The sequence below is a fragment of the Callithrix jacchus genome, chromosome 1, assembly GCF_049354715.1.
Source record: "Callithrix jacchus isolate 240 chromosome 1, calJac240_pri, whole genome shotgun sequence".
NCBI classification, from domain to species: Eukaryota; Metazoa; Chordata; class Mammalia; order Primates; family Cebidae; genus Callithrix; species Callithrix jacchus.
The window spans coordinates 184,562,962-184,587,558 of NC_133502.1; the positions used below are offsets into that span (position 1 = coordinate 184,562,962).

The window sequence follows — 24,597 nt, forward strand, 5'->3', positions numbered from 1 at the left end:
GAGTGCAATGGCACGATCCTGGCTTACTGCAACCTCCATCTCCCAGGTTCAAGTGATTCTGCCTCAGCCTCCTGAGTAACTGGGATTACAGGCACCCTCCACCATGCCTTGCTAATTTTTGTATTTTTAGTACGGATAGGGTTTCACCATATTGGCCAGGCTGGTCTCAAGCTCTTGACCTCAGTTGATCCACCCGCCTCGGCCTCCTAAAGTGCTGGGATTACAGGGGTGAGCCACTGCACCCAGCCTATAGAATACAGTTTAAAATATGACTCACTTGCTATCTAAAAGAAACTCACTTCAGGTTAGGCACGGTGGCTAATGCCTGTAATCCCAGCACTTTGGGAGGCCAAAGCGGGTGGATCACCTGAGGTCAGGAGTTTGAGACCAGCCTGGCCAACATGGTGAAACTTCATCTCTACTCAAAATACAAAGATTAGCCAGGCTTGGTGGCAGACTGAAATAGGAGAATCCCTTGAAACTGGAAGGTGGAGGTTGCAGTGAGCCGAGATCACGCCATGGCATTCCAGCCTGGATGAAAGAGTGAAACTCAGTCAAGAAAGAAAAAAAGAAAGAAAGAAACAAACTCACTTCACATATAATGATATAGGTAGGTCAAAATGAAAATAGAAAAAGATAAATTATGCAAACATAAAAGAAAGCAAGGGTTGTTTTATTTACATCAATTAGAGCATATTTCAAAGCAAAGAAAGTTATCAGAGCTAGAATAGGACATGACATAATAAAACATCAATTCACTAAGACACAGCAATCCTAAATGTGCAACAGGCAACAGAACTACAAAACATATGAAGCACAAACTGATAGAACTAAAAGGAGAAAGACAAATCCACAATTCTGGTAGAGACTCCAACAACCTTCCCTCAACAATGACAATTAGATAATCAGACAATTCTAATAATACGACAATTAGAAAATCAGCAGAGCGCGCGAATTAAGTAACAGCCACAGGATCTGACTGACATTATAGAACACTCCACTCAGTAACAGCAGAGCATATGTTCTTTCCACGTGCCTGGGGAACATATGCCAAGATAGACAATATTCTGACCCAGAAAACAAACCTCAAGAACTTTAAAAGACTTGAAATTATACTGAGTGTGTTCTCCAACCGTAATAGAATCAAACTAGAAATAGTAACATAAAGGTAACAGGAAAATCTACACGCAGAAATAAAGAACATACATCTAAGTAATCAATTTGTCAAAAAACTCTCAAGGAAATCAAATAGAATGAGAAGAAAAATACAACATATCAAAGTTTGTGGAACACCATTTAAGTGGAACTGAGAGGAAAATTTATAGCATTAAATGCACGTATTAGAAAAAAGGAAAAGTCTCAAATCAATCATATAAGCTCTTATCTCAAAAATCAGAAAAAAACCCTAGAACTCAAAGCAAGCAGAAGAAAATAAATGATAAAAAATAAGGACATAAATCAACAAAATTGAAAACAAAAACAATAGAGAAGGAAAAAAAAAATCAAAGAAACAGCTGGTTTGTGGAAAAGATCAATAAAATTGACAAACCTCTAGCAAGACTGACAAAGAAAACAGAGTAAAGACAAATGAATTTTAGTATCAGAAATGAAACAAATATAAGCTTGACAACCTAAATTAAACGAATGAATTCTTCAAGAAAAGAGCAACGATCTACCACAATTCAGCCACACGGAACAGCAACGAAGAGTCTTCTAACTGCAGGCTGAGCATTCCTCATCTGAAAACCTGAAATCCAAACTGCTCCAAAATTTGAAACATTCTGAGCACTGACATGACAACTCAAGGAAATGCTCATTGGAGAATTTTGGATTTTTGGAAGAGGGATGGATGCTCAACTTGTCAACTTGTATGTATAATGCAGTTACTCCAAATTCAAAAAAAAAACACACACAGTCCAAAACACTTCTGGTCCCAAACATTTCAGAAAAGGGATACTCAACTTATATAAGCAAATTGAATTTGTAATTTAAACATTTTCAAAATATTTACAACCAGATAGCTTCCCTGAAGAATTCTACCAAACGTCTAAAGAAAACTAACACCGGCTGGGCTTGGTGGCTCACACCTGTAATCCAAGCACTTTGGAGGCCAAGGTGGGTGGATCACCTGAGGTTGGGAGTTCAAGACCAGCCTGACCAACATGGTGAAACCCTGTCTTTAAAAAAAAAAAAAGGAAAAGAAAAGAAAGAAAGAAAGAAGAAAGAAAACACCAATTACATACAATCTTTTCCAAAAAACAGAGGAGGGAGTGTCTCTTAATTCATTTTATAAAGCTAGTATTACCCATATACCAAAACCAGACAGAAATGGTACAAAAAGAAAACAGCATGCCAATATCCCTCATCAATATAGATACAAATATCTTTAACATAATATTAACAAACAGAATTTAGGAACATATAAAAAATTATGAACAGGTGTGGTAGCTCAGGCCTATAATCCCAGCATTTTGAGAGGTTGAGGTAGGAAGATTGCTTGAGGCCAGGAGTTCAAGACTAGCCTGGAAACATAGCTAGACTTTGTCTCTTAAAAAAAAAAAAGAAAAAGAAAAAAACAGCCGGTTATGGTGGCATACCTGCAGTCCCAGCTACTCTGGAGGTTAAGGCAGGAGGATCCCTTGAGCCCAGGATTTCAGACCAGCCTGGACAACATAGTGAGACACTATACAAAATTTCTTAATTAGCTGAGCATAGTGGCATGTGCCTGCAGTCCCAGCTACTCAGGAGGCTGAGGTGGATCACTTGAACTCAGGAAATCAAGGCTGCAGTGGGCCATGACTGCACCACTGCACTCCACCTCTTAGAGAAATAAGAATAGATAGGAACTTCATATACTCCATAAGGAGTATCTTAAAAAATCCTACAGCTAAAACTCTCTCCTTAAGATCGGGAGGAAGTAAGGCAAGAATGTGTTCACATGATTCTCACTGGACACAGTGCTATCAGTTTTAGCCAGTGACATAGGTCAATAAGATGCACACAAAATGGAAAACAGGAAATAATCCTGTCTCTATTTGCAGATGACATAATTGTCCAGGTAGAAAATCTGAAGAAATCCACAAAAAACCTCCAGGAATGAGTAAGCTAACCAAGGTCACAGGCTACAAAATAAACAATTGTTTCTGTATACTAGCGATAACCAAAACTTGAAATACCATTTATGATCATTCAAAAAAAGGGGAATAGCTACATGTAAACCTAGCAAAACATGCACAGAATCTGTATGCTGAAAACTACAAAATGCTGATGAAAGAAACTGAGATATAAATAAGAAGATGTACCATGTTCATGAATTGGAAGATTCATCATAGTATAGATGTCAAGTCGCCCCACGCTGATATACGAGTGTCACACAATTCCTATCAAAATTCCAGCAAGGACCAGGTGCCGTGGCTCACACATGTAATCCCAATACTTTGGGAGGCCAAGGCAGGAAGATCACTCGAGCCCAGTTCAAGACCAGCTTGGCCAACATAGCAAGACCCTGTCTCTACTAAATGAAATAAAGGAAAAATAATTATCTGGGCATGGTGGCATGCATCTGTAGTCCTAGCTACTCAGGAGTTGGAAGTGTGAAGATCATTTGAGTCCAGGACTTCAAGGTTACAGTGAGCTATGATCATGCCACTGCATTCTTGCCTGGGTGATGAAGCCAGACCCTTTGTTTTAAAACAAACAAAAAAACAGCAAGACCTTTTGTAAATATAGATGAGGTCATTCTTAAATATATATGAAAAGGCAAAGGAGTTAAAATAGCAAAGACAATTTTGAGACACAATTAAATGGGAGAAATCAGGCTACCTGATTTCAAGGCTTATTATAAACTAGAATGGTCAAGACTGTGTGGTATGGACAGAGGGACAGACATATGGATCAATGGAACAGAATAAAAAACCCTGAAACAGACTCACACAAAATTTGCCCAACTGATACTTTTTTTAAAGAGACAAAAGCAATTCAGGGAAGGACGGCTGGCCTTTGAAGCCAAGGGAGCTGGGGCAACTGCATGTCCGGAGGCAAGAGTGCTGACCTCCACCCAAGCCTCGCACCCCACTCAAAATTACCCAAAGGCCGGGTGCAGGGGCTCGAGTCTGTAATCCCAGCACTTTGGGAGGCCATGCGGGCATATCACTTGAGGCCATGAGATCAGAAAGGCCAACACAGCAAAACCCTGACACTATTAAAAATGCAAAATTAGCCAGGTGTGGTGGCGTACACCTGTAATCCCAGCTATTAATTGGGAGGCTGAGACACAAGAATTGCTTGAACCCAGGAGGCGAAGACTACAGTGAGCCGAGATCACATCACTGCACTCCAGCCTGCACAACAGAGCAAGACTGTCTTAAAAAAAAGAAAATTGCCCCCAAATGAATTGGGGACTTATAAAACTAGGGGGAAAAAAACCTTAACAGAATATCTGCAGAGTCTGGAGCTAGGCAGATATATCTCCATAAAAGGAAAAACTGATCAACTGGACTCTCAAAAGTTAAATACTGCTCAGCTCAGCATAAGATGCTGGTAATGGGAAGACAAGACACAGGGTGGGAGAAAAGACACGCCAGCAATACGTTTAACAAAAGGACTGACACCTACACTACATACAGAAGTAATTAGCCAGGTGTGGTGGCACGTGCCTGTAGTCTCAGCTACACAGGGGCCTGGGTGGGAGGATCACTTGACCTCAAGAGTGCAAAACCAGCCTAAGTAACACAAGGAGACTTCATCTGTACAAAAAATAAAAATTAATTAGCTGGGCATGGTGGAGTGCACCTGTAGTCCCAGCCACTTGGGAGGTAGAGGTGGGAGGATCACTTGAGCCTAGGAGGTCAAGGCTGCAGTGATCTGTGGTCTCGCCACTGCACTCCAGCCTGGATGACAGAGCAAGACTGTCTCAAAAAATTTAATCAAAAGAAAGAAAACAAGGACCCCAGTGGGAGCTGCAGCGGACAGGACTTGTGAGTATGGATCGAACTGTATCAAAGCAGAGTTCTGCCCATCGGGGAGAAGCAGCGCTTGTCTCAAAGTGAAATGCACAACTGGTCTAGAATGCCAAGGAGAAGCAGAAAAGACAAAAGATTCCAGTGGACATATGCACAACTGAAGACCGTCTGCAGAAAATGACTTTACATCCCTCGGTTTATAATATCTGTAAGTAAAGAACAGGAAGCGAAGCGTATGTGCTACAATTTTGGCACCACCTCCTCCGTTTTGATGGGTATATTCCTAATTGCTTTAAAGGTGCCTGTGCATTCTCCACTGCCAAGTACTCCATTTTCGTCCAGGCAGAATATGTGTTCTGTCTGCTAAAACGATGACTGGTCTTGGAGTATCTGGTCTGCCCAGAAGCAGGGTCAGCAGTGGTGATCCTTCCCTCTGCCCTGAAAGCAGACCCTGGCTCTCACTGGAGTAACCAAGAGGGCTTTGCACAGACCCTGTCACATCCTTGACTATTTTTTAAAAAAATTAAGATCTTGGCCGGGCACAGTGGCTCATGCCTGGAATCCCAGCACTCTGGGAGGCTGAAGCAGAAGGATCACTTGAGTCCAGGAGATGGCGACTAGGCGAGATGGTGAGATTAGGGTCTCCACAAATCATTTGTTAAAAAATTAGCCAGGCATGGTGGGACACACCTGCAGTCGCAGCTACTCAGGAGGCTGAGGCAGGAGGATCACTTGAGCCCAGGAATTGGAGATTGCAGTGAGCTATGATCCTGCCACTGCACTCCAGCAGGGCCACAAAGCAAGACCTGTCAGGAAAGAAGGAAGGGAGGGAGGGAGGGAGGGAGGACAGTTCCTCATTCGGAAACCTTAAGGTTCCTTACAAAGGTGTTAATAATTTGAGGTTATTTAAAAGTATGTATTATCCCTTCAATTAACACAGATGGGTAGGTCCAAACCGTTCCTGGTTCTCAGGCACGGCAAAGCTGTCTTCCCTCCTCAAGAACCGACTCTTTCTGGTTCAATACTGACTCAATAGTGACTCTGCCTCTGCCAAGCCAGCCCCTGTATCTTCCGAATGACCATCCTCTGTGACACCCAGAGGGCCCCATGTCGGGGTTCACATTCTCTTCCCAGATCATGGGTGGGACTCAGGGCTGTGTTGCTCTGAGCCTCCTCGTGTACATCTCACACAGAGTGGCAAGGAAGCGTGACCTTCCCAGCCGAGGCTGAGTTTGAATGGTCAGGAGACGCTGGCAGGAATGAGCTTTCCCATGATCCCCTTCTGGGAGCCCTGGAGCTCTGTCACCCCACTCACTGGTGCATCTGTGGCTGGGGGTAGAGCAGTTGGATCCTCATGAAACAGTGTGACATGAGGCCCAGAAGAGGATGTGGCCTCCTCCAGGCCAACGCTGTTGGTTCTGCGTGAACTGAATGGATGTAGAGATGTGACCTCCTCTGGGTCAACACTGTTGTTCTGTGTGAAATGAACCAACATAGAGATGCGGCCTTCCCCGGGCTGATGCTGTCCATCCCTCGTGAGACAGACAGATGTGGAGGATGCGCTCTCCTCCAGGCTGGTGCTACTGGTTCTGCACGAAGTGAACCAATGCCACCTTGTCCACAACAGTGCCTTCTGCCCCCTTGAAGTGGCAGGCCAGGAAGTGAGCAGCCCCAGGTGTGGGTGCAGCCACCTGCAATGCCCCAAATACACATGCTTGGCCTCAGACAGCTGTCAAAGGGCTCCAGAGGAACCAGGACTCCGGACACCTTCTGGTCCCATCCGGCACTGACCGGGAGGAGGGTGAGCTGGCTGTGGCTGGCCGGCTGGGACACTGGGGAGGAAAAGCCCTCCCTGGCCCAAGGCCAGCTGCTGCAAAGTGACCGAAGTGCCAGTCACGGGGTGTCCGTCTGTTCTCCCCAGGCCGGGAACTCAGGAGCGAATGCCTCCTGGAGCCACTTCCCTTCCCCGGTGGGCTGCAGCGGCTCTGTGAGAACTTGCCATCTTCTACATCACGGTACAGTTTCTCAAACAGACCTGCGGCCAGGGCCAAGCCCGGGCTGTGGTGACTGAGGATACATCGTCCTTTGTCAGGCACATGCCCACATTCAGGATTCAGGGTCACAGGACCTGCCAGAGGAGCCTGCAGGGTCTTCCCGGGAAAACCGCACTGATGCTGTCCTAAGCTTTCGACGCCTGGCCTTCCACAGCAGGGAGGGCACCCCCGTCAGACCCAGTGACGAGGGGAGGACTCGCCCAACATCCACAGGCCCTGTCGGTGAAACCTCGGAGACAGGGGTCTTGGGTTTGGGCTCCGAGGCTCAAGACACAAGATCCAATAAGAACAAAGCCGGCCCCTCTGGAGTAAAAGTAAGAGGCTGCTGGAAACAGAATCCAGGCCTCCTACAAAGCGCTCAGGAGCAGCCCGACAGCCTGCACTGTGCTCAGTGCCCCTGGCCCTAGCGCTGCTGCCCCCTCCTCTGCTGCATCTGTGACACCTGCTTCTCAAAGCCCTACTTGGGGGTTATTTGTGGTCGCAAAGAGATCCTGCAAAGAACAGTCATCAAAAACTTGGAAATAAAGCAAACAGGCATCCTTCCCGCCTCCGTCTGACTTGCAATTCAGGAATGACGACATCCCAACTCTCATACAGGCAACAAAAGAGAAGCAAATGATTTCCATCCAGCAGCAAGGAAAACCCCAAGGGGCAGGGTTTCCCAGCCCTGCGGAACTCTACGCGGTGCTGTAACTAACGGACAATCTGTCCAGCCTCCTTTCCTCAGTGACTCTAAACACCCAGTTCCTCAAAGGTTCACTGAGCCAGTTTTCCTGTCCATGCCATGGCAAAGTAAAATGAAATCCTGAGGCACTCCCAGCCTGGCGAACCCCAAAGACATTATGCCAAGTGAAAGCAACCCCCCCCACAACACACACACACCACGGGTTCCACTGCCACGCGGGCCCAGAGCAGGAAGGTTCAGAGACGGGAAGCAGAACTGAGGTTTCCAGGGGCTGGGGGAAGGGAAGGAGAGTCAGTGTTCAATGGTGCAGTTTCGGTTAGGGATGATGAAAACGTTCTGGAAACACAGATGATGGTTGCACAACTATGTAAATGTACTTACTGCCACTGAACTGTGCACTTAAAAATGGTTAAAATGGTAAATTGTAAATTGTGGCCGGCCATGATGGCTGACACCTGTAATCCCAGCACTTTGGGAGGCCGAGGCCAGCAGACTGCTTGAGCCCAGGATGTTGCAACATAGCAAAACTGAGTCTCTACCAATAATTTAAAAACTAGCCAGGCTTGGTGGCACGTACCCGTAGTCCCAGCTACTCAGGAGGGTAAGGCAGGAGGATCACCTGAGCCCAGGAGGTGAAGGCTACAGTGAGCTGTGATCGCACCACTGCACTCGAGGCTGGGCAGCAGAACGAGACCCTATCTCAAAAAAAAAAATTTTTTAATAAAAATAAATAAAAGTTCTTAAAAGTTACACTTTGATCAAATCCTGCATGTGAAAGCTAAAGAATAAAGCTTCAAGAAGAGAGGCCAGGGCGGTGGTTCATACCTGTAACCCCAGCACTTTGGGAGGCCAAAGCGGGTGGATCACCTGAGGTCAGGAGTTCAAGACCAGCCTGGCAAATATGGCAAAACCCTATCTCTACTAGAAATACAAAAATTAGCTGGGCATGGGGGCAGGTGCCTGTAATCACAGCTACTTGGGAGGCTGAAGCAGGAGAATCGCTTGAACCTGGGAGGCAGAGGTTGCAGTGAGCCGAGATCCCACCATTGCACTCCAGCCTGGGCAATAAAGTAAGACTACATCTCAAAAAAAAAAAAAAGACCCTAACAGGGCACAAAGGACATTGTGGATAAATCCCACTTCATTAAAATAGAGAAAAACAAAGACCAACACTGAGAGAGAAAAAACACAAGCCAGAAGGACAGAGGTTTGCAACATGCGTATCTTCAGCCAAGGGTGTGTGGTCAGAGTATGCAAAGAATTCTGCAAATGCCACAAATCAATCAAGAACAGAGAAACTCACCAAGCAGGGAGCGCAAAAGCCCAGAACGGCCCCTCACAGAAGAGAAGGTATCCAGGCAGCGACACCCAAGCGGGGGCCAGCCGTGCTGTTACCAGAGAAACTCCAGGGGACCCCCAAGAACTCAGGCTACCCCCATAATACCAGGGAACAAGCAAGGGGGCAATAAAATTGTGCTTAAAATGTAAGTGAAAGTCGTTTGAAAACTGAATGAGGAATTAATGCTAAGTAGTGGCTTGTGCTTCACTACACAGAGGTGAAAACCATGTCAATAATCACAGTTTCATAATCACCAGGTTTGCCGTACTGTCTCTAAACAATCCACGTACACGTTTACAGACAAAGTGGTAGAGGGTGGGCTGGACCAGGACCCCACTCAAATCCTCATCCTCAAGGCCAGGTACATATTCACCCCTGGCAGGGGGTCTCCAGGAACCCCCACACCCTGTGGCCAGCCCCACCTGCCTGCAGGCCAGAAAACACCAGAAGTCCATAAAGCTCAGTCCCTCAGAACGCAGGATTCAGTTTCCACGAGGGGGACAGGCACGTCTGGGGGCAGGTTCTCCAAATCATTCTGCAGTCCTGCGCCAGAAACAAAACGCCCGGGCTTTTCCATTTATTCCCTAAAGGGCAATCCTCAGTACAGGTTTTTCCATTTAACCCTTAAAGTAAGCTCAGGAGGAACACCATTGCCCCACTGTACAGAAGAGGAAATTGAGGCTTGGAGTTGGGATGTGGTCGCTTGCTGGCCCTGGAATGGTACCCGGATGCACAGACAGGACCCCAGGGGAGTGTGTTCCTGGCCCTAAACCTATGTGAGGCAGAGGGCCGGCCCAGCCCAGGCAGGACAGAAGGGGCATAGGAATAGCTGGGGGATAGGTCAGACACCTGGGTCTCAGCCATATCTGGGTTGAGCAAGCCAAGCCCCTCGGGCAGGGCTGCCATCAGAGTGCCGCACCCCGGCCTCCGCCGAGTCCTGGTCCCCAGCACACACCCCCAGGGTCGTCCCCTTCAGGAACTGAGGTTCTCAGGGGCCAGCCCTCTTGTCCCTTGTGCAGGCGACCCTGTGGGCGGCAGTGGAGGCCCAGGCAGGCTCAGGAGCATATAACCCGCGGCCAGCAGACGCCCTTGACACTGTCGCTGGCTCGATGCTGCGCCGCTGCACCTCTCCAAGTCCCTAACGGTTCCCGAGGGAGCACTGAAGGTAAATATGTTAATTTGACTTCAATCATGGCTTTTTTAAGCGCACGCGGCATTAGTTTAGGACACATCACCTGAAAACTACTCAAACACGTCTGAGGATCCCGTCCTTACCAAGCGAAAGCTTGAGCTCCCTCGAAGAGGGCTGGGGCTGAGGAGGCCACAAGGGCCAGACATCCCACAGGGCGGGCACTGCACCCACTGAGCTGACGGGGAGACCTGGGAGAGGCAGGGCAGTTGCCCAGAGTCCCCCACCCGGGAAGGGCTGCCTGGCACTCGGCCACCCTCAGGCCTGAAGTGGCCATGCCATTCTCTGGCTTCCAGGCAGGGGACACTCCTATAAGCAGAAGGCACCAACGGCAAAAGCCAAGGCATAGGCTCGGGGTCTCCGAAGGTGCAGCCAGTGAACCTGCTGGAAGCCAGCAGGTGGGGACGGCAAGCCCCTCCTCACCTGCAGGCCTATTCCCCATGACCTCCTGAGAATGGCATGAAGGACCAGGCTGACTCGCTGGAGTAGAAAGGCCTCTTGGCCCTCAACCGAAGACAGGAGAGAGGCCAGAGGCCCCCCAGAGCTCCTCTTTTTCCTAGGGCCCTGCCATGGCCAGCACTCCCCAAATGCCCTCCGGGGTCACCAGAGCCCCAGAGTGTGGCTGCAGAAGCCAGATGGGTCTCAGGCCTCCCACCGCCCATCGTGCTACTGGGAACAAGAAAGTTACTGGAATCTTGAAGCCTGTAAGACTTCAGGCCACCAGGACAGGAGGCAACCAGGGAAGTCTCAACTATCCAGGACCCCAAGGCCTGAGGGGCCAGGCCACGGCCATGCTGTGGATGGAGCCGCTAGCCCTGCCACCTGTTCCCAGGGAGATGGGGCCCTTCTGGAGAGCTGTAGATGCAGACGGGCTCCACTGGCCGTGGGGCCGCCTAAGCCAAGCCTGGGCTGACCTGATAAGCCCGCACCCTGGGCCAGCCACAGAAGTCACGGCTCTGCCTGACACAGAACCACACTCCCTACCCAGGGCATGGCTGCCAGCCCAAGCCCATGCCATTGTGCCCTGTAAAAGCCAACAGCTTGACCACAAGGGCCTCCTAGCAGGGCCTGAGGCAGCTGACCTGCGTCTGAGCCCACTCACAGCATGGCTCCCAATCCTCCACGTGTCCTCCAGGCCAGGAACGCGGCACTCGGACCTGCTCTCCCAGCTCGGGGTGCTCGGGAAGGCGGTGCCGGGTGTCCGCTTCCACCTCGGGCTGTAACAGAATTCCCTCGTGACGTTTCTTGGAAATCAGTGGCTGTAATCACAGCTGCCGCATCTCTGCAAAGGCCTCTCAGCTGCCCGGTTTTGGTGTAATTATTACGAAAGTGCAGTTAAAGCGAGGATGAGCCGAGGCCTCTGGGAAAATCCAAGGGCCCACGGAGGGTGGCTGCTGCCCCCAGACCAGGAACACACAACCCCTCCCAGCTCAGCCCCTGGGCACCATCCCCACCCAGTAGCAGTAGCAGCTGGCCCCTGCCCAAGCTCCCTCCACCTGGGTGGCACCTGGCCCAAGTAACCAGGCAACGCCGGCCGAGGGCAGGGCCCGGAGGGCAGCCAGCCCCCACCCCTGCTCACTGGACCCCTGCTGCTTTTGCACCACTCCCTCCAGCCCAGCCCACCTGCAGCAGTGCCCCGGGAACCCCAGGCCCCTGCAGGACTCAGAGGTCGGTGGACCTGTTGCAGGTGCAGCAAAGACCAACCTGCCCTGGCCAGGCCCTCCCAACCTCCCTGGGCCAATTTCTCCTTTCACGAAATGGGAGCACCAGACATTCTCCCAAGACTCTCTGCCCGAACACAAGCTACCAGGGCGCTGGGACAGCTCATCACTAAAGCAGGTGACCACCCAGGACTGCCTGCAGAAGGGAGAGGCCGGGTTTGGGGGTGTCCCCTGCCTGTCTCCCTAGGGCCTTCACCCACAGAACCATTGGTGTGGCCATGCCATGACCTGATGGAAGGGGTGGGGAGCCTCAGGTCCTGCACAGGCTTGGGAAGCAGAGGCCACCCCAATGCCAAGTCTGGGCTCTGCCAGCCTGTGCCAGGTGCTGAGCTGAGGGCTGGGCCTCTGGGATGTTCACCTGCCTCCCCACCATGCCTCGGAGAGACCTGGGCAGGTGTGCCAGGGCCGAGCTGACAACAACCCTCACCTCAGGGAGGGGCCCAGCCCACAGAGCCTGACACATAAAACCAGGTAGAGCCAAGGTGTCCTAGCAGGTGCAGCTGAGCTGACGGAGAACCCTCCGCCCTGCAGGCCTGTGCTGCCTCCACGAACCAGCCTCCCACAAAGCGACCCTCCTGCCAGCACCCAACCCCAACAGGGCATAGCCCTCAACCCTGTGTGCGCACCATCAGATCACAGCCCCCTCTCGCTGTCTCGTGGGGATGGCTCGTGGCCAGCCATGTGGTCCATTCTCTGGGTGTTGACTGCCTTCCCACTCCCCAGAAGGAAATACAGACGCCATCTTCCATAAGCAGCTGAGTACATTTCTGCTCCTTTCCCACCGAGTGCGGCCCTCTCTAGGCCTAGGGTTTCGTGCTGCCTGCCTCGCTCCTGCCAGATTTCAGGGCAAGGGGAGATGCCGTGCTTTATGGCTGCCATAACTTCTGCCCCATTAGACATGCACACTCATGTGAACAGGGCCAGATTGATCTCCTGACGACCAAGCACTTCACATGGCAGAGCCTTTCTAGCAGCGCAGCGGAAACCTGGGGACCCTCTTCTAAATGCCAGGAACGGAGCCACCTTGCCGGAGCAGACACTGTGGACATTGCATGCTCCCATCAGAAGCGTCAGTGGCCATGGGGCTCAGGGTTGCTGGAGGGGTGAGGGCCCTGAGGAGCTGCTCTCCTGCATCCAGTGGTCAGTGCTTCACCCCAACGTGAGCCTAGGCACATGGGGTCACCTCGTTGCTCAGGGAGGCAGCACCGCCCTCCCTTCCTTCCTAGGCTGGGTTGAGGGGAGGGAGCCACAGAGAAGGTGGGTGGGTTGGCCTTCACCCCTGTACTGGGAATAGCAGCTCCCCAAAATTCACATGCACCCAAAACTCGAATGTGACTGTATTTGGAGCCAGGGTCTTTGCAGATGTAAGATCAAGTTCACGAGAGCGTCCCAGATTTAGGGCAGGTCTGGAGGCCCCTTCTGAGAAGGGGAAAACGTGGACACCTGTGAAGAACGCCGCGCTGAGAGCAGGCTGAGACTGGCATGAGATGGACTTAAGCCCAGGGCAGTGCAGGCAGCTGGCACCACGTGGAGCTGGAGGGCAGGCGGGGGCCCCAAGTCACTGTGGCCTCGGGCATTTGGGCACCACAGGTGGCTGGCACCACATGGAGCTGTGGGGTTGTGGGGGGGGCGGGGCTGAGACACCGTGGCCTGGAGCTTCTGGCCTCCACGAATGTGCAAGAAGAAATTCGGGCTGTTTGAAGCCTCCCCACCCCGCCACCCATTAGTGGTGCCGTGTTCTGGCAGCCCAGGACACTCGAACAACCCTAGCCCCACTGACACTCACCTGGATCGCTGCTCAGGGCCCTGGGCCCGGCTGGGCTGAGGGCAGATCTGCTCAGACAGAAGACGTCCACCAAGAACCCAGCCGGCCCAGGCAGCTCCGGGGCCCAGAGACAGAGGAGGTGCTGAAAAAGCCTCTCCGCCCCCCCAACCTCCCCTTATCACTCAGCAGGGAGACCCACGACTTGGCACAACCACATCCCCTGTTTTCTCTACAGCCCCACAGCCTGAGCAGGGAGGTGGAGAAGGCGGTGCCAGCCAGGGCCATCAGTCACTCACAGCGGCACCAGGGACACCTGAAGGACAAGGATCCAGCCAGGAGGGGACCCATCTTTCTGGGAGCAGTTGGTGCTGATGAGACCCCCAACACCATTCACCAGCCTGCAACCTCCCTCTTCCCAGGCCAGAGACCCGAGTGGTCCACACCCAGACCTGGTCCTAGGTAGCTGACCCCTCCGCCCACATGCCACACACCACATGCCCCAGCCCCTCCCGTGTCCAGTCCTGCCCCCACACACACCTGGGGCCTTCACCAAAGGTGGAGTTGCTCAAGGGTTCGAGGGTTGCTTCGGGGAGTCATCCATCACACAGACACCCAGTTCCCCAAAATTTTTTTTAATTAGCCCGGTGTAGTGGTGCACAAACAATTTTAAAATTAGCCAGGTGTGGTGGTGCATACCTACACAGTCCCAGCTGCTCCAGCGGCTGAGGCGGGGGGATCACCTGAGCCCGAGTTTGAGGCTGCAGTGAGCTATGATCACGCCACTGCACTGCAGCCTGGGCAACAGAGCAAGACTCCACTTCAAAAAATAGTTTTAAATTAAATTTAAAAAGAGACACCGCAAGTAACTGTACTGTGGGGTCTGCACTGCACCTGCTGCTGTAAGGCCAGGAGGGGCCTGGGGGTCGGCTGCCAGCAGTGGTGGGTGTAGGCCTGTGGCAGGCAGCCCTCAGCCCACATGGGAACAAGACACACAGGTGTGCAGCGAAGGTTTACCTTTAAATGGTTCGGGAAAATGTTCTTTGTACAATATGTGCCATTTTTCCATGAGTTTAATTACTTATCTTTTACCTTTTTTCTTAAACATCTGAAGCAAAGTCCCCACCTGCCCGTGCTGGGCAGCCCAGTGGGGTAGGTGCCTCTACAATCCTGGCTCGATGTGGACACAAGACCTGGGACAAGGGGTGGGCAGAGCCCCGAGGCCGGGTACCCCCAAGGCAGCTCTGACCCGAAGGGGCCGCCTCCAGGCCATTCACCTCCAGCTGGAGAAAACCAAGTCACCCCTGTAGACCCTTGCCAGACATTCATTCTTAAAGCCACTCCCTGAACACGGTCAAGGCCCTCCATGGGCCTTCAGAGCGGCAAAGCACAGTGGCTGCCTTCCTGTGAGAGAACCCCACACCTACAGCTGGGGACAGGACTAAGAGCACACGTCCCAAGGCCCCCACTCACAGCTGGGAGGGGTTTGGGGGGGGTGCCTCCGTTTTCCCGTGTCATCAGGAGCCTGGGAGGCCCAGGGCTGCTGGTCTGGATGGCACCTGGCCTGGCTCTTGAGGTCCCAGGTCTGAGAATGGCTGGGATTCCTGAAGTCTGGGCTGGTTTGGGCTCCAGGGTCATCACGTGCCCCCAGCTTCCCCACAGCCGTCCACCTACCAGCACCCAGCCACGGCCCCACCAGGGCTCTGCTGTGACCCACACAGTCATTTCCAGGCCACTTCATATGACATGGAGTCACTACCTAAACTAGGTTACAACAATTAACACGAATCCTGTTCCCAGACTTACGTAACTGCAGACGCCTAGGAAAACCCTCCCCCACCAGTGGCCCCATTTCCTTCCCTCGACCCCCCCCCTCAGCTTCATCCTGGGGCTGGCTGGCGGCACTGCTCCCACGCCTGTCCAGGTGCCATCCCAGCAGCGGCTTCAGTCTGTGCCTGGCTGCCCCCCACCGTCCTGGGCAAGCACAGAGGCAGCTCCCAATGCCCTCTACGCACTAAAGGCTTTCTGCACCTCCCCACCACACTGGAGGCAGGGACCTGGCTGACCCTTTGAATGCGGCCTTCTGTGGAAAAGGGTCTTTGCAGGTATCACTGGTGAAAGGAGGCAAGATGAGGGCATCCTGGATTTAGGGTGGGCCCTGATTCCAGTGACATACATCCTTGGAATAAGACAGAAGTTTGGACACAGAGGCACAGAAGGAAGGTGGCCTTCTGAGGACAGGGTCAATGCTCCCACAAGCCGAGGCAGGCCCCAGATGGCGGCAGCCTCTGGAGCGGGAGAGCGGCATGGGACGGAGTCTCCCTCAGAGCCTCCAGAGGAACCAGCCCTGATGCAGTGTCAACTCTGGACTCCAGAACAGGGGCAGGAGTGCCCTCTGTGGCTTCCTGCCACCATACCTGTGGCCTGTCGAGGTGGCCCCAGCAGATGGATACCCTGCCCCTCGCAACACACCCTAGGCTGCTGGAAAAGCACCCTCCCTCTTCCTCCCGGCCTGTCACCGGCACACGTGCAAACAGACACCCTGCCCTCCTGGAGCTGACAGACCCCCACGGGAACCCCTGGAGCAACATCCACAGAGGTGGGGCCAGCTCCACAGGAAGGGAGGGGGCACAGCCAGCACTTGCAGGGCCTGGCTGGGGAAGAGGCCCGCAGCCTCTGGGGCCACCTGGGAGCCCTCTCTGGGTCTGCCCTGGGCTGGCCCCAGACCTTCCTGGTACCCAGAGAGCGGAGTACTATTCCCCATTTGGAGCTCACTGTGGGAAAACCGAGGCCCAGGGAGGCCACAGTGTTTGCCCAGCTTCCACCGCAGCCCGCAGAAAATGGGGCTTGAATCCCAAGCAAGCACTTGCTCTCCAACCCTGGGGGCAGCCGCTCAGCAGAGGACAGCCAGGACGGCTGCGGCAAGATCCCTGTAGAGGCCCCAAGCGCCCTGTCCTCCCCAGTCTGAGCAAGCCCTTTCCGTTCCTCCCCATCCCATGTCTGCTGCCCGAGCCCAGCTCCATGGCCTGGGCAGACCCAGCTTCCTTCCTTAGGGAATCTGCTGAGAAGGCCTGGGAGGTGACCTAGAAGATGGGCGTGTCCAGTGGTGTCATTTCATGGCACTGAGGTGAGCAGTATTCTGGGACTGTGGGGCTTTTATGGTCACCAGGTGGACACCGGCTCAGAGAGAGCATCACCGGCCCCCTGGCTGTGCGGGGTCAGGGGAATTCTGCTCTAAATGTGCTCTGTCCGGCTCTCTTACAGTGGGATGAAGCCTCTGGGGAGAATCTTTGAGCTGGGGACTGCCCACTGCTCACATCAGGCCCAGCTGGAGGAGCTGACAGGGCAGGGGACACCCTATCCTCATCGGGGTGGCAGGGACCCTCAGACCCTACTCCCTGCCTCTCTCCCCTATGGCAAAAATGTGAGTCCACACAGCCATGCTGGGCCCAAGCCACCATCCACACCTGTCCTGGAAGCTGCAAAGCCACAGTGGTCAGTTGGCAGGATGAGCCACTGTGCATGGACATGGCCAGTCTGTGACCAGGGACCCTTTCTTGGGGGTACCTGGGGCTCATGAAGACCCAGGTCTGGTGACCACAGAGGTCAGCCTTGGTTAACCATCAGCAGGGGCCTCAGTGAGGCCCCACCCAGCCGGCCAGGAGGCATCGGTGGTCCAGAGACACTGAGACGCAGGGAGATAAAGGACTTGTCCTTCCTGACCCACTGCTCTGTGCCCCTACTGTCTCCTTGCCACAGAGGAGGGCTGAGGTCTGGGCATGGAGGGCAGGTTGGGCAGAAAGAACAAGGGTTGGGCTGTCCCATGGAGGGACCTACCCCAGTCCCAAGGGGAGCCAGCCCAGCCCCTGGCATCCTGGGAGAAGGTTTCCCAGAGGAGACAGCAGGCAATTTGCATAATATTCTTTGCAAGTTAATATCAGCCTCTGATAATGATCTCGGCATCAAGGCATCTCGTGGAGCGGCTGAGGAGGCTGTTACAACACTAAGTAATCATATTTTAAATTATGTTTCCCTTTATAGAAAGGTGTTGCAAAAACACACAGACACGAAATCTGTCTGTTGCAGCCCCGCTGCCAACCACCTGACCAGCTTTCCCAGCCTCGAGGTTATGTGTGCAGCACTGCAGTTGGCGAGGCAGGCAGTCACAGGCCCCCCTGAGCCCCCACCCCAGAGCCTCCCCTGCCAGGGGACCCTCCCAGCCAGGGACCCCACCCAGATCTTCACCAGGCTCTGGCCAGGGCCCAGGGCCTCAAAGGAGGACCCATGGCCCACATCTGCCTGAGGTCCCCAAGGCCCTAGGAGAGGAGGGGTTCCCCCTCCCCATAGCCACCCCCCTTGCTGGAAAACTAGCACCCGCCAGGTGAAGGGTAGGGGCATACAGATTTCAGAGAACTCAAAGTCCTCAGGTTCTACTGCACCTGAGCCTCCACGTCATCCCCCAACCCCGCCTGGTGGGGGATCCTGTCTCCCCCTCTCCTAACACTGGGGCCTCTCCCCAGGAAGGTGAACTCAGCCTTGGGGTGCCCTCCCTCCTCTGAGGCTCCCCCAGCTCTTGTACCTCTATACCCCTTGGCATAACCACAGCTGGGGAAGCCCCTGGGTAACTCTGCCCCATTCAGAAAGGCGGCCCCAGCCCACAGGCAGTCATGTTCTTCCACTTTCCCTCCTCATTTAGGAGCCACTGCCGACCACTCAACCTCTATTTTCTTAAAAGCTTTTTTTCCCCTTTTTTAATAAAAAAAAAATCCAATTATAGCACAAATCTCTCAGCAGGGGTCAGTGTGGAATAAGAATAGCCAAAGTTAATGGACATGACACGGGCAAGATTAATGCCTGAAGGGTTTCAGAAGTTGTGTGATACGGATTTCATTAACATTTTAATTGTAATGTATCTTTTTAATCTCTCACCCTAATGGCTTTATATCCAAAAAAAAAAAAGAAAGCTGCTGACAACAACAAAAAATATCAATATACAAAATTTAACAAAGGCGCTTCGCTGTGCAATGGAAATGAAATTAAATGAGCAAAACTCTGTTAATGCTGATTTTTTAACAGCACTAAAGTCCGGAATGCAGCAAAGATGGTTACTTCCTTCTTGGCACAAACACCACTAGGCGGGAGAAGGGAGACGGGCACGGCCTACTGGGCAGATGCCCAGGACCTGGGTGGGGGCCCTGGCCAGTGGGGATGCCTCAGGTGGACCCCGGGAAGAGAAAGATGGAGGACAACTTCCTTCTGCTTCCATCCAAAGGCAAGGCCAGAGCCGACTTCCCCCAAAGGCCACCCAAGAAACACCAAGGCAGGCCCATAGCTGCCCCCTGACTCCAGGCAGCGCCCAGGATTGAGGAGGGAACTCTCAGAAAACACCAGCCAACTGACAGGAGGCCCCAGGACAGTGGGGGTGGGGAGGGGACATCTAAAGTGTCACTATAACGAAGGAGGCTCTGGCATGCTATGGGTGGGGCTGGGTTTCTAGCAAGCCTCCTGTCAGCAGGCACCCAGCTCCTAGTGCCCTCTGCCCTCCGAGAGGGACCCCAGGCAGCTCTGGCCAACAGTACAGCCATGGGGCCATGGATTCCAGCCACCGGCTTCCAACACGGGCTCCTGAAATGTACTCAAGCCTGACTATGGAGGGCTGGGGAGATTTTTATTTTCAATCAACAAACATTTCTTGAGGCATGACTGTGCTGTAGTTGATGCTTTGCCCCTTCACAGACTATCAAGAGGCCAACCCCAGCCCTGGGCCAGGCTGCCCTCAGGGACCCAGAGGCTGGGCTGGGACCGGCCAGCGCTGGGCTTGGGAGACATTACTGCAGCGTGGCTCGCTGCTCACCCCAGTGACTATATATGGGCACTTTCAGGCCCCTTTGCTCCCCGCCCCCAGCCCTGCCTGCTTCCCAGGCACAGGGGCAGGAGCTGGGCGGGCCCAGGAGCTCGTGGCTGTCCATGGCCCTGTGCCCTCCTGGATGCCAGAGCCCCGCACTGGGGGAGGGGAGATTCCTTCAGAGAGACCCGGAGCCAGCCTCTCCTCCTGCTGGGTCCCTGAAAACAACCTCTGGAGAAGAGCCTGCCCATGGTTCTCCCAGGAGACTCAATGGCGGCTTTCTCCTAAAGGGTAATGAGCCGCCAGGGATTCCGGGGCTTCACTAGACCAGCAGCCCCCAGGCCAGCCCCGCCAGCGTGAAGGCGGAAAGGCAGGGCTGCCACGTTCAGCCTCCCTCGGAGGAGGAGGCAGAGGATGCTACTGTGTAGCAGGATGGCCTCAGGGAGGACGGGCTCCTCACTCAAGGTCACAGAGCCAGGGCTGGAGTTCTCCCAGAAGAACTGAACCCAGGGTTCTTACTGGACCAAGTGCTCCAGTGAGGACCCAGGCCCAGCAAGCAGACACTGGGGATGGGGCAGGGACCCAAGAGCCCTGGGTCAGGGCTGCCAAATGCCCTGCCCTACTCAGACTTGTGCCCAGGCTGACCCCGGTTCAGACAGGGGTGAGAGCCGGTCCTGGAATTCATGTCCCCAGATGACAAGCACCCAGTACTTCCAGACAGATACCTTCACACCCGCCCACCAACCTGCCCCCTTGAGACCCTACACACGGGAGTGTGCTTCCAAAAGCGAAACTCTAAACAAAGGCAGGAAGGCTGCAGCTGAGGGCTTGGGGGCTCCCTGCAAATGAGCAGCTGCAGGTGACACAGTAGGGGAGCCCTGGCCAGCCGGGAAGCATATTTTGCAAATGATCTCATCCGACCAAGAGCCAGGATTGGTGCAAGCAAGGATTTGCTAAAAAAGAAACAGGTCGCCAGGATCCCTGCCCGTGAGAGAGGCGGGGCCGAGTGTGGGCGGCAGCCCCTCCCTTGGAAACCCATACCCCGGCCCCAGAGCCAAAGCCCAAGCCCTAAGAGGACACAACCTTCCATCACATCTCAGTGACTCTGGACAAGCTGGAAGGGAAAAGACCCACCTGGGGCTTAGCAGGAGCCTCGGGGACGCCAGCATGGGGGCCACACGCAGCTCTGAACTGGGGTGCAGTCGGGCAACAGGAGTAGAGAAAGGCCAGCCACGCTCTCCGGCCCCAGGCCTGACTGCCCACCTCTGGGAGGACCGAGGGTGTGCCCAGACAGGCTGCCAGGAGAGGACTGAAGCGCCAGGCAGAGGGCACCTCAGAGAAGGCCCAGAACCCAGGGAGCCGGGTCTACAGACACTCTCGGCCAGACAGCCTGATAGAAGCTGGGGCGAGAGGTCCCAGTGAGCCAGTTCTAAACAGGTTCTGACACCGTCAACAGCCCCCAGTCAGACCCAGACCCAACCAACCTCACAAACTCCCATGGTGGGGCCGGCCCAGACACCCACATGCATCAGAAGGCGGCTCAGGTCTCGAGTCCCGATGGGCTAGTGCTTCTCCCCGCCTGGGGGGAACGTGCCATGGCCTCATACCACAGGGCTCTGTTTCTCCTTCAAAGTGCAGGCCTGGAAGCCCAGCCCCAGGTTTCCTCAGCCCAGGGCACTTCTGGGCACCCGACGGCCCAGGCCAAATGTGACCCTGATGTGGAAGGCGGCCTACCTTGTCCTTAGAACCACAGTTGGAGGCCGGCCAGCCTGGACCACCAAGGCAGGCACACGAGCCACTGGGCAGTGGGAGCGTCAGTCAGGCCCCACAGTCAAGTTCACAAGTGTGTTCATTACACTGGGGTCTGTAGCAGGCCCTGGTCCTCCGGAGAAACATGCTGGTATATCCTGGGGTAAGGGGTACCACCTGCTGCCCCCCCCCCCATGGACTCATAGCCTCATTCCACAGGCCACAGTCCAGCTGGACTTCAGAACCCATGATGTGACCCTGCAAAGGGGACAGAGTGACCCGGAGGGGCCGTGACATGCAAAGAGGCAGCTTGAGGACAGTGTGTGGGGTTGGGTAGGACAGGGCTGGCTGAGGAAGGAACAGGGGCTCTGCCCACTGATGGTGGCCAGGGCTGGTGGGCACTCGGTGCCCCATGCATCCCAGGGACACAGGTCAGAGGCACAGACCTCAGAGGAAGGAACCTTGGAGGAAGTGGAGCCCTGGAAACTCAACATCAAAGGCCAACAGCTGGGTTCCCCGGTATATCCCTCAGGCCCCAGAGAACACAGCTCAGAAACAAGGGAAGCGGACTCCTGAGAGGAACCTAGGCCTGGAAGGCCACTCAGCATAGACAGCAGCATGGCTGTGTCATGAATGATGCAGGCTCGTGTTCTAGTTGGAAAACACAGGGAGGACTGAGGAATTTTTAAAAACTCACCACCAGCCCCCAGCCCAGGGCAGAGCGGCACTGTGCACCCTTCCAGCGGCCAGTGGTAAAGAACAGAGGCTGTTCTTATAGCCCAGCCAAAGCCCAGCTCCCCCTGCTCCCAGCACGGGATCTCCCCGGAGGCTCCTCCGCTGCAGCGGCCCGCCCTGCGGCCAGTCCAGGGCCAGCGCCATCGAGCCCTGGGTGTGACCACTGCAAAAAGATCCCTGGCCACTGAGAGGTGACAAGTGATATCTTGTTCTACTTTCTGAGCCCATTCCAAGTCACTTTGCCGAAAGGACAGGGGGCCACCACCTTGGGTGTCAGCTCCTTTTATTTCTTCCCCTTGGACTCTGGCCTGGCTGCCACCCACACCAGGGGAAAACGCCAAGAGGCCTCCCGAAGGGAGGGGCTGGGAAAGGCCCCACAGGGGACGGGAGGCGGGCTCCAAAGATGGCCAGGAGAAGAAGGGGCAGGTGGTTGAGAGGTGGGCAGCCTGCCAGACCCCTGACCTGACTCCAGCACCCCTGCTGCGGGTGCTACAGGCTTAAACCCCCCACAGAGTGCTGAGGTGAGCGTCCCACTAGACGGCAGAAGAGAAGGGGGTCAGGAGCTGGCCAGAGGAAAAGAGGGGTGGGTGGGAAGAAGGGGCGACCTGGAGGGACCCGGACCCTTGCAGGACAGGGCGGGGGTGCTGGCAGGCGGGCGGGGACGGGCTCCCGGAGGCAGCTCCAGGGATGGGAGTCGGGGCGGCAGGGAGGCGGCTGCCTGGGGCGCCCCAGGTCAACAACCCCGCCACACACAGGAACGAACGAACGCGCAGCAGAGAACACAGCGCAGGGCGCCCAGCGGTCCAGGGAGACTGGGCCACAGCACGTGGGCAAAACACCTCCAATCCGGAGGCCTCGCGCGGGGTGGGGGAGGGAGTGCAGCGGCCTGGGAGGCCAACCACGGGGACCTGCAGACCCACAGGTTCAGGCGGCTCCACAACTAGAAGCCAAGACCAAACTTCCCCCAGCGCCTGGCAGAGAGGCCGGGAGGTGACCTCTGACCCCCGACCCCACACTGTCCCAGCAAGAGAAGCAGGAAACTCCGTGGGAAGACCTGGTCCGCCCAGGCCGTGCGGGGTGCGCGGCGGCCCGGGGCTCCGCCGAGTTTCTTAGAAAAGAGGCTGGGCCCCCAGACCTCAGCTCTGCAGAGACCAGACACCGGCGAGAAGTGGAGCCCCCTCCCCCTGCGGCCCGACCCCAGTTTCAACCCAGGCTGGGGCCCGCGGGAGGGAGGAGCGCGAGGCAGTGCCGACCCACAAACGGGCCCACCTGGACCGGGAGGGCGAGGCTCGGGCCCGGCCGAGCCAGGCAGCTGCGCAGATGCGTCGCGGGCCTCGGACCCCGCCGGGAGGAGTGGGTCGCTCCGCCCTGACTCTGGGCTACTCTGGCCCTGGCTTCCCCAAGCCGGAGGGCTGGATCGGCCAGTCTGGTCCCGAGGGAGGCCGCGGGTCCCCAGATATCTAGAGACACCCAGAGGTCAGGGGGTGCAGGGGCGGGGAGCGCCCCGGGACGCCCGGGGCTGGGGTCTCCCCAGAACGCGCCGTACGGGGTCCCGGCCCCCGGTCGCGGGCGCCTCCGCTGGGACTCCCCGGCCCCGCCCGGCCCCCTCCGCGGGTTCCCGAGCCCGGCTCCCGCGCGCACGGCCCGGCCGCGGAACTCGGCCGCACCCGCCCCGCGCGGCCGGCACTGCGGCAGGGGTCCGCGCCAAGTTGGGCGGACGCGGAGTTGCGGGAAGTGCGGGCCCGGTCGCGGGACGACCCCGCCCGGCGGCGCAACACAGGGGCGGCCGCGCGCGCCAACTTGGCGGTACCTGCGGGCGCCCGGCCCGGTCCGGCCTGGGCAGCTGCGGCGCGCCGCCAGCGGCAGGAAGTGCTCGGCGTCCCGGCGCTCCGGCTCCCATGGACTTTCTCCGACCTCGCCCAGCACCGGCGGCCGCACCGCGGCGGGGGCGGGGCGGTGGCGGCGGGGGAGGTGCCCGCGGGCCGTTAAAGGGACAGCGCGCCGGACGCGCGCGCGCGCACTGGCAGCCAGGTGGGCGCCTGGGGCCGGGTCTGGAGGGACCGGGGGCCTGGAGGGTCCCGAGGGGGCCGGCGGGGGTGTGGGCGGGGGGCCCGAGCGCGGGGAAGGGGAGGAGGCAGCTCCTCGCCCCTCGCGTGTCCTCCTTCCGGAGCTGCCAGCGGCCGACCCTGCGCGGGACACCGGGCGGGACCGGAGCCGGACGCCGGGGTGCAGAGGACGGGGCTCGACGTCCGGGCCAGGGAAGGACCTGGAGCGCCGCCCTCCGCCCTCCCCGGCCCGGGCCCCGGCCCCGGCCGGACTCGCTAAGCCCCGGAGAGCCCCCGACCCACCCACTCGCTCGCGCCCTCCCCGCGGGGACCGCGTCTGCACCGTGCGGCCTTCGGGATCCCGGCGGGAAGTGCGCGCATCCGCAGCAGCCTTGGACGCTCAGGAGGGCCCTGGAAGACGCGAGTGCGGGAGCGCCCTCGGGCGAACTTCTGCGGGGCTCCGAAGCCCGTCCTGAGCTGCCAGGATGTGGCCCGGTGCTGCTTTCAGGCCT

The 24,597-nt window shown here is 55.7% G+C and overlaps 1 protein-coding gene across 2 annotated transcripts in view; it reads right to left on the bottom strand.

The window, feature by feature from the left end:
- NACC2 (NACC family member 2) overlaps positions 1-24,487 on the bottom strand; it is an 84,929-nt gene extending 60,442 nt beyond the window's left edge. Inside the window, exon 1 of one of the 2 annotated variants that reach the window (XM_054238000.2) lies at positions 24,429-24,487. The gene's annotated coding sequence lies outside the window, so the exon portion shown is untranslated. Of the gene's footprint in view, positions 1-23,850; positions 23,952-24,428 lie in introns of those variants that run through there. The other variant, XM_002743460.7, reaches the window with a different exon arrangement.
- Between the last annotated feature and the right edge of the window lie 110 nt (positions 24,488-24,597).